The sequence below is a fragment of the Artemia franciscana genome, chromosome 4, assembly GCF_032884065.1.
Source record: "Artemia franciscana chromosome 4, ASM3288406v1, whole genome shotgun sequence".
Classification (NCBI taxonomy): Eukaryota; Metazoa; Arthropoda; class Branchiopoda; order Anostraca; family Artemiidae; genus Artemia; species Artemia franciscana.
This window is the reverse complement of record NC_088866.1, coordinates 58,984,094-58,998,466: the sequence shown is the minus strand read 5'-3', so window position 1 is coordinate 58,998,466 and position 14,373 is coordinate 58,984,094. Positions and strand designations below refer to the sequence as shown.

Below are 14,373 nucleotides of genomic sequence, written 5' to 3'. Positions count from 1 at the left end.
CTTGATACGTGATTGACGTAACCATACTGGATTCGCTCTCTTTGGGGGAGTTGGGGGGAGGCGTTCAGTGATTTGGCGAGTTTGGTGCTTCTGGACGTGCTAGGACGATGAAAGTTGGTTGGTGTGTCAGGGACCTGCACAAATTGACTTGATAAAGTCGTTTTCCCAGATTCGACCATCTGGGGGGCTAAAGGGAGAGAAATTTTTTTGAAAAAATGAGGTATTTATAACTTACGAGTGAGTGATCGGATCTTAATGAATTTTGATATTTAGATGGACATCGTGACTCAGAGCTCTTATTTTAAATCCTGACCGGCATTAAGCCTCTGAATTTCCTTTTAATTCAATCTATTGATTCTTAGAATTTTGTTAGAGCTCATAGCGTATAGGCTCTTGGCTCTTCTTGCCTCGTCACAAGTGCCATATGAGCTCTTAGCTCTTGTTTTTTCAATTAGCCATGGCTCTTAATTCTTTTATGCTAAGGCCACCAACTTGATTTTAATTCCAAAATCTATCTGTTTTAAATTCGCCTAAAGATGTAAATCCATTAGAGGCGAGAAAGAAAAATTGACAACAAATAAATGGGTTTGTCAATGGACTTCCGTCAAATAAATGAGACATGAGAAGAAAAAGAGGTTTTATAGTAAGACAATCGAAAGAAACACATCAATTAAATTATATTTAAGACATAATTTAAACTTAAAAATAACTTTTTGAACAAAATTGAATATTTAAATATAATTTTAAATGAAACTAAAATTTATACCTGAAATTAAATTCAAAAACATTTATTTTTTCTTGATTCAAGTATGAGGCAATAAAACTTTGAAAATAGAATCCTTTTTTGTAATTTAAAAGTTTTAAGTATTTATTTACGAACATTAACGGGCCATAGGAAAAATATGTGCACTAAAATCAAAGATATTGTTTTTATTTGAGAAATTTAAAATTTTAACAAATCACTCACCCTAAATTCATCTGTCTAAAATGTCCATGAGACAAATAACAGACATACCCCCTAGAAGGAAATGTCTTTTCCATACGGTGATGTTGATTAGCTGACAAGCGATCTAGATTTGCGTTTTCCCAGTTTAAAGTAACTGTCAAAAGTTGCCATGAGAGCCTACTTGGTGTTGGTTATGACCCAGAGGAAAATTTTACCAAGAGATTGGTAAAATCTATGGTCAGTGTTCTTGCTTTACGTAACCGGTGTAATTGAAGCTGAAACCGGAGCTATTGAAAGGTATAAATACGTTCGGGAAAGCTTAGCTTTAAATAAAGAAGAAATAAGATAGTTGTACCAAAATTAGTTGGTACAAAGGAACGATAAAATTTACCGAGGGAGACGGGGGAATTTTTAGCTTAAAGGGAAGGGACCCAAAATAAGTAACAAAAGAAGTAGTGTCAAGATCTAAGAGGGGCTTAAGAAAATTCTCCTGACAAAGTTGATGCAATAATATGCAGGTAAAAGGGATGGCAATTTTAATATGATTTAGAAAAGACTGTAGACTGGGGAGTGGGGGGGGGTGCTTTAGAAAATGTATAAATATCAAACCAAAATGCTCAGAATTTTGAAGCTTTTTACGTATTTTAAAAATATCTGGAAGGGTTAGTTCTATTCTAGGAAATAACTCATTAGACAGACCCAGAACCCTTTTCAGGTATTTCACTTGGGGTAATTTAAAACCAACATTTTTGAACCATAGTAACAATTCTGTGTTGTAAGTAAATAGGCTACACAAGAGGAAATATTGGTAGACGGATAAGAAAGTCCTTCCAGTCAAGAGGGACATGGACAGGAATATGTTAGTCTAAGAATATGCAAGCGCCTCACATTTTGGACCCCTAATTGCTTTCTATTTGGTGGTTATAGATTTTATATTTTTTATCTTATCCGGATCTTGTCTAATACCTCTGGCATGCGGTTTTTTTTCATGTGACGTAAAAAAATCTATAAAATTCTATTTATTTCAATTTCACTTTCAAATTATGGCTCCGAAGATGTTAAACACTCTTGGTCACGGACCTTTTTAAACCCCCCTCTCCAAATTGATATTTCAAAGCTTGCACCTAAGGCTGCTTATTCCCCAACAAACGTTTTGCTGTCCTAGCCAACCTCAGTGAAGTTTCAAAACCGCCCCATACGATTTAGTACTGCTGCTCTTAATTTAAAGAAATGGTTGAATCCACTAACAAAGAGGTCAGAGGTGGCTCAACAACCAAATTCAAAAATAAATGCTTGGAAATGGATAAGTAATAATATTTGAGATTGGTAGCAAAGGAAATTGAAACTTTTGAGATAAGAAATGATGCCCAAAAGCTGTACCAAATGCTCACTGAGGCCATTTCTAGAAAGCAAGAAGAGCGCCCTCTCCAAAAGAAACAGATTGGAAATTCATTACTGATAAGATGTTGAAAACTGAAAGATGTCGAACAGACTTTAAATCTCTTCGGTCTTCAAACACTACCAACGAATCGTTCCTGGCCTCCAGCAATACCTACTTCTCCCCTTCCCCTAAGCGCCGAGGACCTTCAAGAACATATGGGGTGATGAATGTGGATCACATGACTCGTAAAGAGTAGCAAATTACCTAGCAAAGATTCAGTACTACCTGAAGAGTTGCCTATGCCTTTTGGATTTGATCTTAAAATTCGATAAAACAGTGAACGAGATCCACTTTTTAAAACAGTGCTATTTTTTCAATTTAAAACAATTTGGAGGCTGGAGGGGGGAGGTAAATTTTAAAACTCGTCTCCGTTTCTTTTCAAAACTGAGCTGTTTTTTACTTTCATTTGAGCGTTTTCTCTATAGGTTCAGTATATATTTTTCCCAGCATATTCAAAAGGCGGGGCAGCAATAAAGATACTGTAATAAAAATTAATCGGTGTTTTTTTTTGTCTTCTCTGGATAGTTTGATTTTTTTTTTCTAGGTGATCCCTCCCGCCCCAAATTTCTGTTAGATTCTAAGAGCGTTTATTTCTCAATATTAATTAAAATCAATAAGGGGGGAGACCTTATTGATTTTACATACTTGATTTACCTGATTATATAGAAGATTTACCTGATTATACCTGAATGGATTTACCTGACAAACAAGGTTTTAACAAGTCTTTAGTTGTTTTTAAAGCGTCTTTATATACTCTGTATGTCTGCGTATACTCTGATATACTTTTAATGACCCGTAATTACAGTTTTATTTTATTTTTTAAATATTTATCCACTGATTGATTACTGTCTTTTTGAAGTGATTGACCTAACGAGTCAGTTTTGTTAATAATCAATAGCCTATAATCTATTTATAAGTCGACGTCTTATATAAAAATGCCTCTGGGGTTGACACAGTCCCCTAAGCTTTGGGAAAGGGTTGTAAGATGTGTCCTGGGGCATATAAGGTTATTGTGGATGGGGTTGTCATCAATTTAGGAGGAGGCTTATTTGATCGAAAATTCCAAGTTCTATTTTTTTTTTCTCCGACGAGTTTAGTATCCACACAAAAATCATTAAAAAAGATTTGCCTTTTTGTCGCTATTAAAGAAAAAAAAATTATAATTCTTTATTTCGTTCCCTACAAATAATCCATATTTATCACATGTTTATCACTATATTTATCACAAATAATCCATATTCGCTTTTCTTATTTTGTCAGTCCATGACGGTTAGACTCTTCTTAAAGGATTTAATTGATACATGTCCTGGACTATAGACTACTGTTTATAATACCGTTATAGAGAACTGTTTTGTAAATGTGAGCATTAATTTTTGAAATGAAATTCATGTGAATATCAATTGCAGGAAAGCAAGATTCTGACGAGGATTCAAACAACTTAAAAATTGACGAAAGGAAAGAAGAAAAGGAAACAGCAAGCTCTGCCGGTGAGGAAAAATTTCGTGACCAGACCGAGAACACTAAATACCCTAAAGCTAATCTTCTTTTAGAAGGAGGTTTGTAAAGCCAGTTCTATTGATTGACATGAATAAAAATTGATATAAATCGACATAATTTGAGGTTCCATCCTGGGACTGTTCAGTCCACATGGACAGTGAAATAAGAAAATTGGTTCTAAGGCAAAAATTTAAAGAGTATATTTAAGTTAAATTAGGATTATAAGGGAAAGAATTAGGATTGGACTGTAAATGTATTTGAAACAGAAACCAAAAGCTAAAGAAATAGAACGAATTCCAATACATTAATAGAATTCCAACTACATTAGAAAGCAAAAATGAAAGTAGGAAATTCTTAGCCATTTCTCTTGGTTTTCTTCGGAGCTCTTATGAGCCTTTGACGAAACCCAGAAACTAAGAAGAGGTTAAATAAAAATATTCCTCCCGCTAGTTTACATGAGTTGTTCAGAAGTCAAATCGATTCAAAGGAACTTGTCAGATTTTTTAGTTTGAGAATTCTGTGTTAAAGGACTTAATTGAATAAAGTCAGTATCCTATTCCCTTATTACAGAAATCTGTTCAAAAAGTCGCTAACTAATTTATTTATTGATTATTTGATGAATTGATTTATGCCAAATAATACGAAAATATTCTCTATGCTAAAACGCAAATAAACAAACTCTGAAGAATCCTTGACATATCTTTGCAATAATAGCCGGAAACGTATGATGTGTTTCTATTATTTGTTCTATAGAATTATTCAAATTAGCTTCTTACCGGTGTATACCATGGTTTGCATGAGAATTTGAAAAAGTGAAACAATTTGGCCAGAAAAATTCAAAAGGTGTATGTGACATTTCCCTAAAAGAATTCGGAAAAACTGTAGAACAAATTGTTCAGTTGTCAAACTGAACAAGTTCTATTGTTAAACTAGCTCGTTTGTTCAACTTATCTCATTTTGTTGTCAAGTTAAATATAAGTTTCTATTATTTCCTTTTCATAAGGGTTTTCCCGTGGAACTTATATTATGTGACATACCGTATTTGATACGGTAATAATATATTTTCCGAGCCTTGAATTTCTCAACATAAAAGTTTTTGACACGTTTTGAGTAAGGGACCTTAGAAGCAGTGATGGATCCAGGCGAGAAAGGGGGCAAGGAGTATACGCCCATCCCCTTGAAAAGGTGGTGGATTTGTGGTTGGGACCGTTTGCTCTGGTTTGGGTTGGAACGAAAGTCATTTTTTTTTGTAATTAGTTTTTATGGCACTTGGTATTAACCAAGTGACATAGTGATCGCAAATTCTGTCGGTCGGTCTGTCTTTCTGTACTGGTTTTTGCTGGTTCAAGCACTTCCAGATAAACTAGGATGATGAAATTTGAAGGATGATTTATTTTGTGGGGAAGAATTAGTGACAGTACTAAAATGATTAAAACATGATAATGCCCCATGTGCTGATAATTGGTAAATGGGTTCTTAAATATGGTGGTTATGGGCTTATAAATAGGTTACTAAAGATTACGAATGTGATTTTTGAAAAAGGGTAGCACCTAGGAATTTTAAGAAAATCCTAAATAAAACCTCTGTAGAACAAAAGTGATGTAAGCAAATTGTTTATTTTTAGGTATTAGCCACAGCCTTTCTAATTAAAAAGTTTCCACAGCTAGCTAATTAATTAGTATGATGGTAATCATAGTAAGGATACAAGTTTTGTCCTATTGTTAGCAACTGCAATTCAGGGTATAATTTGTAGACTAGAAGATACAGTAGACAAAACTTTAAGAGAAGAACAGTGTGCTCTTAGGAAGCATAGAGAATGTACACAATTTTACTGGGACATTAATAATTAAGAAGTGCCTGAGTTATCGAACACCTTTTGTCGTCATTTCTACAGATTATGAGCAATGGTTTGATTCAGCTTATTGAAGACCTTTAGCAAAGGTATTGACTTTTTATGGTGTAGCCTAACAAACAAATACATCAAAGTAATTAGTGCTATGTACATAAATAACAAAGCTAAAGTCAAGGTAGTAAAAGAGGTTAGTAGCTGGTTTTGTTCAAAATCAGGAGTTAAGCAGTTTTGTGTTCTATGCCTATTTGGATAGATTATTCTGATGGACTTGGGCCTAAGGAGGTGAGCAAAGGCTATTGTAAAACATGGATTGAAGGGAAGTAAACATTTCATGGAGTTAGATTTTGTTGATGATTTCAGCATCCTAGATGAAAGTATGAGGAAAATGAATGAGCTTCTTGACGTTTTGCAAGTTCAGGGTGCTACAATAGGTTTGAAAATTAATGTTTAGTAGACTAGGTTGCTAAGGCTAGAAGTAAGTCAAAATGACCAGGTGACACTGGGTAACAAAACATTGATCAAGCAGACAGCTTAATTGACCTAGGTAGTATTATTAGTAAAAATGGTGGGTGCATTGAAGATATTAAAAACTAAATGCCTAAGTCCCAGGATATTTTTCTACAGTTGAAAAAAATTTGACAGGATATAAAGAAAAGTCTTCAAGTCTAGATTAGAATATTGGAAGCTAAATTGATGATAGAATTAAGTATGGTTCTGAAGTATAGGTGCTTGTAAAAACAGGAAGAAGCTTTCCAGAGAAATTGCCAATAGATTGTTTTGGGTACCCAACTGACTGACCATATTTCAAACAGTAGGCTATACAAAAATGTGGTTCTAGTTTGTGTACCTATTATTTGTTTCCTATATATTTGATGGTAAGACCAATTTGGTTTCAGTGGTAAGAAATGTAAGGGACTTAACAACTTCACAACTTAACAATTTTAGCGTTTAATCGAAGCGAGGAAACAAAACCAAAGTGTTGCGAGTGCTCTCGCAACACTTTACTCGGCGAAGCCTAACAAAGGTTGCTGCAACACCTCACGTTGGCCCTTGCGACGTAGATCTATTTTTTTCTTACTCTTAAATGATTCATTCATTATAGTATATACGGAATGTGTGTATTATATTCGATTTTAAGTACATATAAATTGAAATTGAAATATCCAACTAGTATTTACTGATGATTTTTGTAATTTTTTTGGTTGCCACAATAGACTATTAATTTTTTTTGCCAAGTCTGTATAAAACATTGTGGGTACAACGAATCAGATATACAAAATTTTCGAAAGAAAACTGAATATTTCGTCTTAAATTCTGAACTATAAAATATAATTTAGGTATTTGAGATGTATGCCCTTTTTTCATAGAATATAGATGGCAATATCAAATTGTTATAAATGACTGATCTGTTGTATTTCCAATCCCAATGTGCCATCACAACTTTATGCTAGTAGTTATTCTAGTCAACTCTACCTATGTTTGAGATGTATGCCCTTTTTTCAAAGAATATAGATGGCAATATCAAATGGTTTTATATGACTGATCTATTGTATATCCAATCCCAATGTGCCATCATAACTTTATGCTAGTATTGTTTGGATAAAACTAACGAGTGAGTATGATGTCTGAATACAAAATCCATATTTCTTGTTGCTTCAACTCAAAACATAATAATTAAAATCAGTTGTTGCTAGAACCAATGTTATTTTATCAACATTTTCCTTTTCTCTGTGATTTCATTTATATTATAAACATTTCAATAGCATTTACCCTAATTCATCTTTTCAAGTAAGTAGATGTCACTTCGTTTGAAATGAAAGTAAAAATTCCAAACCTACTATAATTTTTTTTAATCCTCGATCACTCTTTATCTGGGTGATATATGCTTTCAAAATTCGATCTATAATCTTCATAGTTTGTTCCATATACTACTTGTTTTCTTGCTGTGTTTGTTTTATAGTTTTTTTAAAGCAGTAAATGTATATAGTTTTTTGTTAATATTCACTTTTTGCTGTTCAACTTTTACCAAGAATTTTTCAAACTTCAAATTTGAAGGGCCATGTCAAATTCGCAAATTAACTGTTGATTGTTTATTGTTTTTTTTTTTCATTATACTACAAAATTTATAACTTTTTTCTGCAAAAGCTATAGTCAAACATTTCCCAAACTGTTCAATACCCCCCCCCCTCCGCTAATTCTTTCGGTAACACACCCTTGAAAAATATCTTTGTGCCTGAAGGAATAGCTCTGTACACAATTGACATATTTTCATAAATTATAATTTCTCTTTCTTATTCCTAGAGATTTCACGTAGTTGCAGTTAAATGATATAGCTTGTCTTGAGAATTGCTCCTTTTATATAAGCATAAAAAAATTAGTGTAATCTCTTTAATGATTATTACCTTGTAAAATGTTCTATCAATGCCTGGTAAAAAGTGAACTTTGAATATAATTAAGAATATCTTATTTTTCAGTAAGACAACAAGACGGTTATAGCTTCTATTTCTCCTTCGCGGGGTTTGACCATGGATAATAAGAGTTTGAGTCAGTTGAAACCATAGATGAGGAGTATCGTCTTATGTTCAGGGTAAGATGCGAGTTTTTTCCTGAAAATTCTTTAACAAATTTCTTGCCCTGATGCTTTAAAACAAAAAGACTTTTGCCAGCTTTGCCTAAGGATATTAACTTCATTCAGGAAGGTTCATATTCCATAGTTTAAATTATGTTATGAAAGAGAGAGAAGAAGAAGAGCTTTTGAAGTAAAACAACGGAAAGAAACACATCATTTAAATTATATTTAAAACAAAATTACAATTTAAAATAACTTTTTGATCAAAATTGAATATTTAAATATGATTTTAAACAAAACTAAAACTTATAACTGAAACCAAATTCAAAAATATTAATTTTTCTTAATTCCAGTGTTAGGCACTAAAGCTTTGAAAACAGAAGCCTTATTTTTAATTCAAAAGTTTGAAGGGCCATAAGCAAGAGTGTATGTACTAATGTTAATGATATTGTTTTACGTGAAAAATTTTCAAGATCTGCGTTTTCCCAGTTTGGAGCAACTGTCAAAAGTTGCCATGAGAGCCTGCCTGGTGTTGGTATCACCCGAAGAAAACATAGAGGTTGGCAAAAATCTGTTATCAGTATTCTTGCTATTACTTAAACGGTGTAATTGAAGCTGAAATAGGCCCTAACGAAAGGTATAAATTTGTCTGGGAAAGCTTAGCTTTAAATAAAGGAGAAATAAGGTTGTTCGGCCATTGGGTGGGAGGGAGGTTTGAGCAGTGAACATCAAATGATGAAAGGTAAAAATACGTGTGGAATGTATAAAAGCAGTACCAAAAAGTAAATATTTGAATGAACAATGGATGGTAGCAATTTAAGGAGGAAGGTGAGAAAGCTACCCCGAGCTGGAGGCATGGGGATTTAGATTGTAAAAATAAGTTATGATATTGAAAAGCAAACATTAGCTGGTACAAAGGAACGATAAAATTTATTGAGAGAGACGGGGTTATTTTTAGCTGAAGGGAAAGGAACCAAAAATAAGAAATAAAAGAAGCAGATCTAAGATCTAAAAGGGGCCTAAGAGAGTCTCCCTGATAAGATTGATGCAAAAATATGCATGGAAAAGGGATGTCAATTTTAATAAGATTAAGAAAAACCTGAAGACTGGGGAGGGGGGGGGGGCTTAAGTAAATAAAGAAATATCAAACCAAAATGCTCAGAATTTTGAATTTTTTACATATATTCAAGACAACTGGAAGGGTTCGTTCTAGGAAGTAGTTCTATTATAGGAAATAAATCATGAAAATATTGGTAGACGGATCAGAAGGTCCTCCCAGTGAAGAGGGACATGGACAGGAATATGGTAGTCTAAGAATACGCAAGCGCCTCACATTGTGGGTCCATAACCACTTTTAAATTCAGGGTTATAGATTTTATATTTTTTGATCCTATTCGGCTTTTGTGTAATAGCTTTGGCATGCGGTGTAATTTGATGTGACGTAAAAAAAAAATCAATAAATTCTAGTTATTTGAGTTTTACTTTCATTATCTCCTGGGCTCAAAGTAAAGCTCCTATGATGTTAAACACTCTAGGTCACGGACCTTTTGAATCCCCCCCCCTCTCCAAATTGATATCCCAAAGATTGCACCTAAGGTTTTTTATTCCCCAGTAAAAGTTTTGCTGTCCTAGCCAACCTCGGCAAAGTTTCAAAACTATCCTATACGATCTAGTATTGCTGCTCTTAATTTAAAGAAATGGTTGGGTCCCATTATCAAAGAGGCAAGACGTGCCTCAGCAACCAAACCCAAAAATGGATACTTGGAAATGGACAAGTTAAAATATTTGAGATGTGGTAGCAACGGAAACTGAAACTTTCGCGATAATAAATGATGCCCAAAAGCTTTACCAATTGATTGCTGAGACCGTTTCCAGAAAGCAAGAAGAGTGTCCCACTCCAAAAGAAATAGACTGGAAATTCTTTGCTGAAAATCAGTTGAGAAATGAATGATGTTGTACAGGCTTTAAATCTGTTCAGTCTGCAAACACTACAGACGAATCGTTACTGGCCTCAAGCATCACCTACTTCTCCCCATCCCCTAAGCGCCAAGGACCTTCAAGAACATATGGGGTAATGAATGAGGATCACTTGACTCGTAAAGAGTAGCAAATTACCTAGCAAAGATTCAGTACTACCTGAAGAGTTGCCTATGCCTTTTGGATTTGATCTTAAAATTCGATAAAACAGTGAACGAGATCCACTTTTTAATACAGTGCTGTTTTTTCAATTTAAAATAATTTGGAGGGGGGAGGTAAATTTTAAAACTCGTCTCCGTTTCTTTTCAAAACTGAGCTGTTTTTTTTTACTTTCATTTGACGCGTTTTCTCTATGGGTTCAGTATATATTTTTCCCAACATATTCAAAAGGCGGGGCAGCAATAAAGATACTGTAATAAAAATTAATCGGTGTTTTTTTTTGTCATCTCAGGATAGTTTGATTTTTTTTTTCCTAGGACAATAAGGGGGCCTTATTGATTTTACATACTTGATTTACCTGATTATATAGATGAATTACCTGATTATACCTGAATTGATTTACATGACAAACAAGGTTTTAAAAAGTCTTTAGTTGTTTTTAAAGCGTCTTTATTTACTCTGTATGTCTGCGTATACTCTGATATAATTTTAATGACCGGTAATTACCGTTTTATTTTTTTTTAATATTTATCCACTAATTGATCACTGTCTTTTTTTGAAGTGATTGAACCTAACGAGTCAGTTTTGTTAATAATCAATAGCCTAAAATCTATTTTATCCATCTATCAAATTATATTTTCACAATTTGTTTACCGTTTTTTAGATTAAAGCTGTATGAATCATAAGAAAGTCCAAAGTATATCATAAATTTGACGCATAAAATGTAGGGTTTTGTTGACATTACTATTTTCAAAAAAAGAGAAAAGAGTTTCTCTTGAAATTTTACATGAAACTTCTGTCAAATTGCAGCTTTTTGTATAGGTAGGACAATTGATAGGAAATATATCTACTTCTAGAAATAAATTGGCTTTTGCAAAAAAAAAAGGTTTTGTTTTGACATAAAAGCTGCATGACGGTTGAAAAAAAAAGGAATTATAATCTAGAAATTGAGGGCGATTTTACGCATTTGTGAAATAAAGAATAGTCAAAATAAAAACAGATTTTGTGACAGGGATCTCCACCAACCCGCAGTAAAAAAAAACAAAAAAAAAAAAAAAAAAAAAAAAAAAAAAAAAAAAAAAAAAAAAAAAAAAAAAAAAAAAAAAAACTCTGTTTTGCGGAAAATCTTTTCCATAAGAGAATTCCGATGGAAAACCCACTCCGCTTCACTGGAAATTCCCTTTGGGACCTTCCTCTGCGGACTATTCGCTCTGCCGAAAATCACTGAAGGAAATTTGTAACATTAATTTATTTCTTTTAAATCTTTTCTTTGTGTTTTGTGGTTGGGATTTGAGCTTAATTATTGGATTGAAAAACATAATATTTTAATTGATTTACTTGTTAATTTGAAATTAGGGATTTTGGCCAATCGTTCATGTGAGCTTTCGAAAGACTCCTAGATAAAGAAGAATATAAAAAATTGATGGTTCGGTTTCCTTTTTGATAATTAAACTGAATAGAAAATCATACTAAAATGCTAAATAAATATTTTGCAAAAATACGATCCAAATAAACACAAGTATCTTCTATTTTATCTCTTACATTATTCTTCTGTTTTTCTGGCACTTGGTATTAACCAAGTGACATATAGCAATCACAAATTCTGTCGGTCTGTCGATCTGTCTGTCGGTCCCGGTTTTGCTACTTTAGGCAATTCCAGGTAAGCTAGGACGAGGAAATTTGGCAGGCGTATCAGGGACCAGACCAGATTAAATTAGAAACGTCGTTTTCCCGATTTGACCATCTTGGGGGAGTGGGTGGCCCGTTAATTCGAAAAAAATAGAAAAATAGAAGTATATTTAACTTACGAACGGTTGGTCAGATCTTAATGAAATTTGATGTTTGGAAGGATGTCGTGTCTCAGAGCTGTTATTTTAAATCCTGACCGGATCTCGTGACATTGGGGGGGATTTGGTAGGGAGTGGGGTGGGGGGGGGGGGGAACTCAAAATCTTTGAAACACTTAAGAGTGGAGAGATCGGGATTAAACTTGGTGGGAAAACAAGCACAAGTCCTAGATATATGATTGACATAACCGGAACGGATCCGCTCTCTTTGGGGTAGTTGGGGGGGGGGGATAATTCTGAAAAATTAGAAAACATGAGGTACTTTTAACTTACGAACGGGTGATCTGATCTCAATGAAATTTGATATTTAGAAGGATATCGTGTCTCAAAGCTCTTATTTTAAATCCCGACCGGATCTAGTGACATTGGGCGGAGTTTGGGGTGGGGGAACCTAAAATCATGAAAAACGCTTAGATTGGAGGGATCGGGATGAAACTTGGTGGGAAAAATTAGCAGAAGTCTTAGGTATGTGATTTACATAATTTAAACGGATATATTCTATTGGGGGGGGGGGGGTTAATTCTTAAAAATTAGAAAAAATGACGTATTTTTAACTTATGAAGGAGTGATCATATTTTCATGAAACTTCATATTTAGAAGGACCTCGTAACTCAGATCTCTTATTTTAAATCTCAACCGGATCCAGTGTCATTGGGGGGGGGCAGTTGGAGGGGGTGGCAGAAATCTTAGAAAATACTTAAAGCGGAGAGATCAGGATGAAACTGGATGGGAAGAATAAAAACCTGTCTAAGATACGTGACTGACATAACCGGACCGGATCTGCTCTCTTTGGTGGAGTTTGGGGGGGGGGTAATTTTGAAAATGGAGGTATTTGTTACTTACGGAAGGGTGAGCAGATCTTAATGGAATTTGATATTTAGAAGCAGCAAGTGATTTAAAGCTCTAATTTTAAATTCCGACCAGATTCTTTAACATTGGGGGGAGTTGGAGGGGGAAACCAGAATTCTTGGAATACGTGAAAATTGGGGTATTTTTATCTTACGAATAGGTGATCGGATCTTAATGAAATTTGATATTTAGATGGAATTCATGTCTCAGAGCGATTACTTCAAATCCCGACCAGATCTTTTGACATTGGGGGGAGTTGGAGGGGGAAATCTTGGAATACACTTGGAGTGGAGGAATCGGGATAAAGCTTGGTGGATAGAATAAGCAAATGTCCTTGATACGTGATTGACGTAACCGTACTGGATTCGCTCTCTTTGGGGGAGTTGGGGGGAGGCGTTCAGTGATTTGGCGAGTTTGGTGCTTCTGGACGTGCTAGGACGATAAAAATTGGTAGGCGTGTCAGGGAGCTGCACAAATTGACTTGATAAAGTCGTTTACCAGATTCATTCATCTGGGGGGCTAAAGGGAGAAGAAAAATTAGAAAAAATTAGGGATTTATAACTTACGAGTAGGTGATCGGGTCTTAATGAATTTTGATATTTAGAAGGACATCGTGACTCAGAGCTCTTTATTTTAAATCATGACCGGCATTAAGCCTCTGGTTTTCCTTTTAAATCAATCTATTGATTCTTAGAACTTTGTTCGAGCTCATATCATATGAGCTCTTGGCTCTTAGCTCTTCTTGCCTCGTCACAAGTGCCTTATGAGCTCTTAGCTCTTGTTCTCTCTATTTCTAGCCTCCTCTCCACCTGGTTCCTCTTTCATTTACCACCTCTATTAGTAAATTTATTTTTTAACCTTTTACTTGGGTGCATCTCTTCGTTCTGGACAATGCTTTCATATTACCTTTGTCAAAGATAAGTCTAGTTTTATCTTATCTTTTAAAGTTGTCAAAGTTTTTTTTTACATCTGGTTTTATGTTCATAGCTGTCAACTACTTAATTCAGTCTCAGAAATCACTCTTTATTTCAAAACAGAGTTCGCAGTCTTTAAATTGTGATAATGTGTACCATAGCTTCATATATCTCAATCCATTGCGATAATTATTAGATCTGCAAAGAAAACATCTCGGTCATACAATTTACAAGGTATTTTCAAGTTTATTTTTTCGGTCACGGTTCTCATGGGAGTGAGGTCCATAGAGCCATTCACTTACGCCCAAAGTTTCAGAGATTCT

The 14,373-nt window shown here is 34.3% G+C and overlaps 1 long non-coding RNA gene across 6 annotated transcripts in view; it reads left to right on the top strand.

Annotated features, from left to right (window-relative positions):
- Nucleotides 1–14,373, top strand: part of LOC136026670 (uncharacterized) — an 85,786-nt gene that overhangs the window by 51,766 nt on the left and 19,647 nt on the right. For all 6 annotated transcript variants that reach the window (XR_010617383.1, XR_010617380.1, XR_010617381.1 and 3 more), the window contains 2 exons: nt 3,794–3,943; nt 8,211–8,323. This is a non-coding gene — a long non-coding RNA (uncharacterized LOC136026670). The remainder of the gene's footprint in view (nt 1–3,793; nt 3,944–8,210; nt 8,324–14,373) is intronic.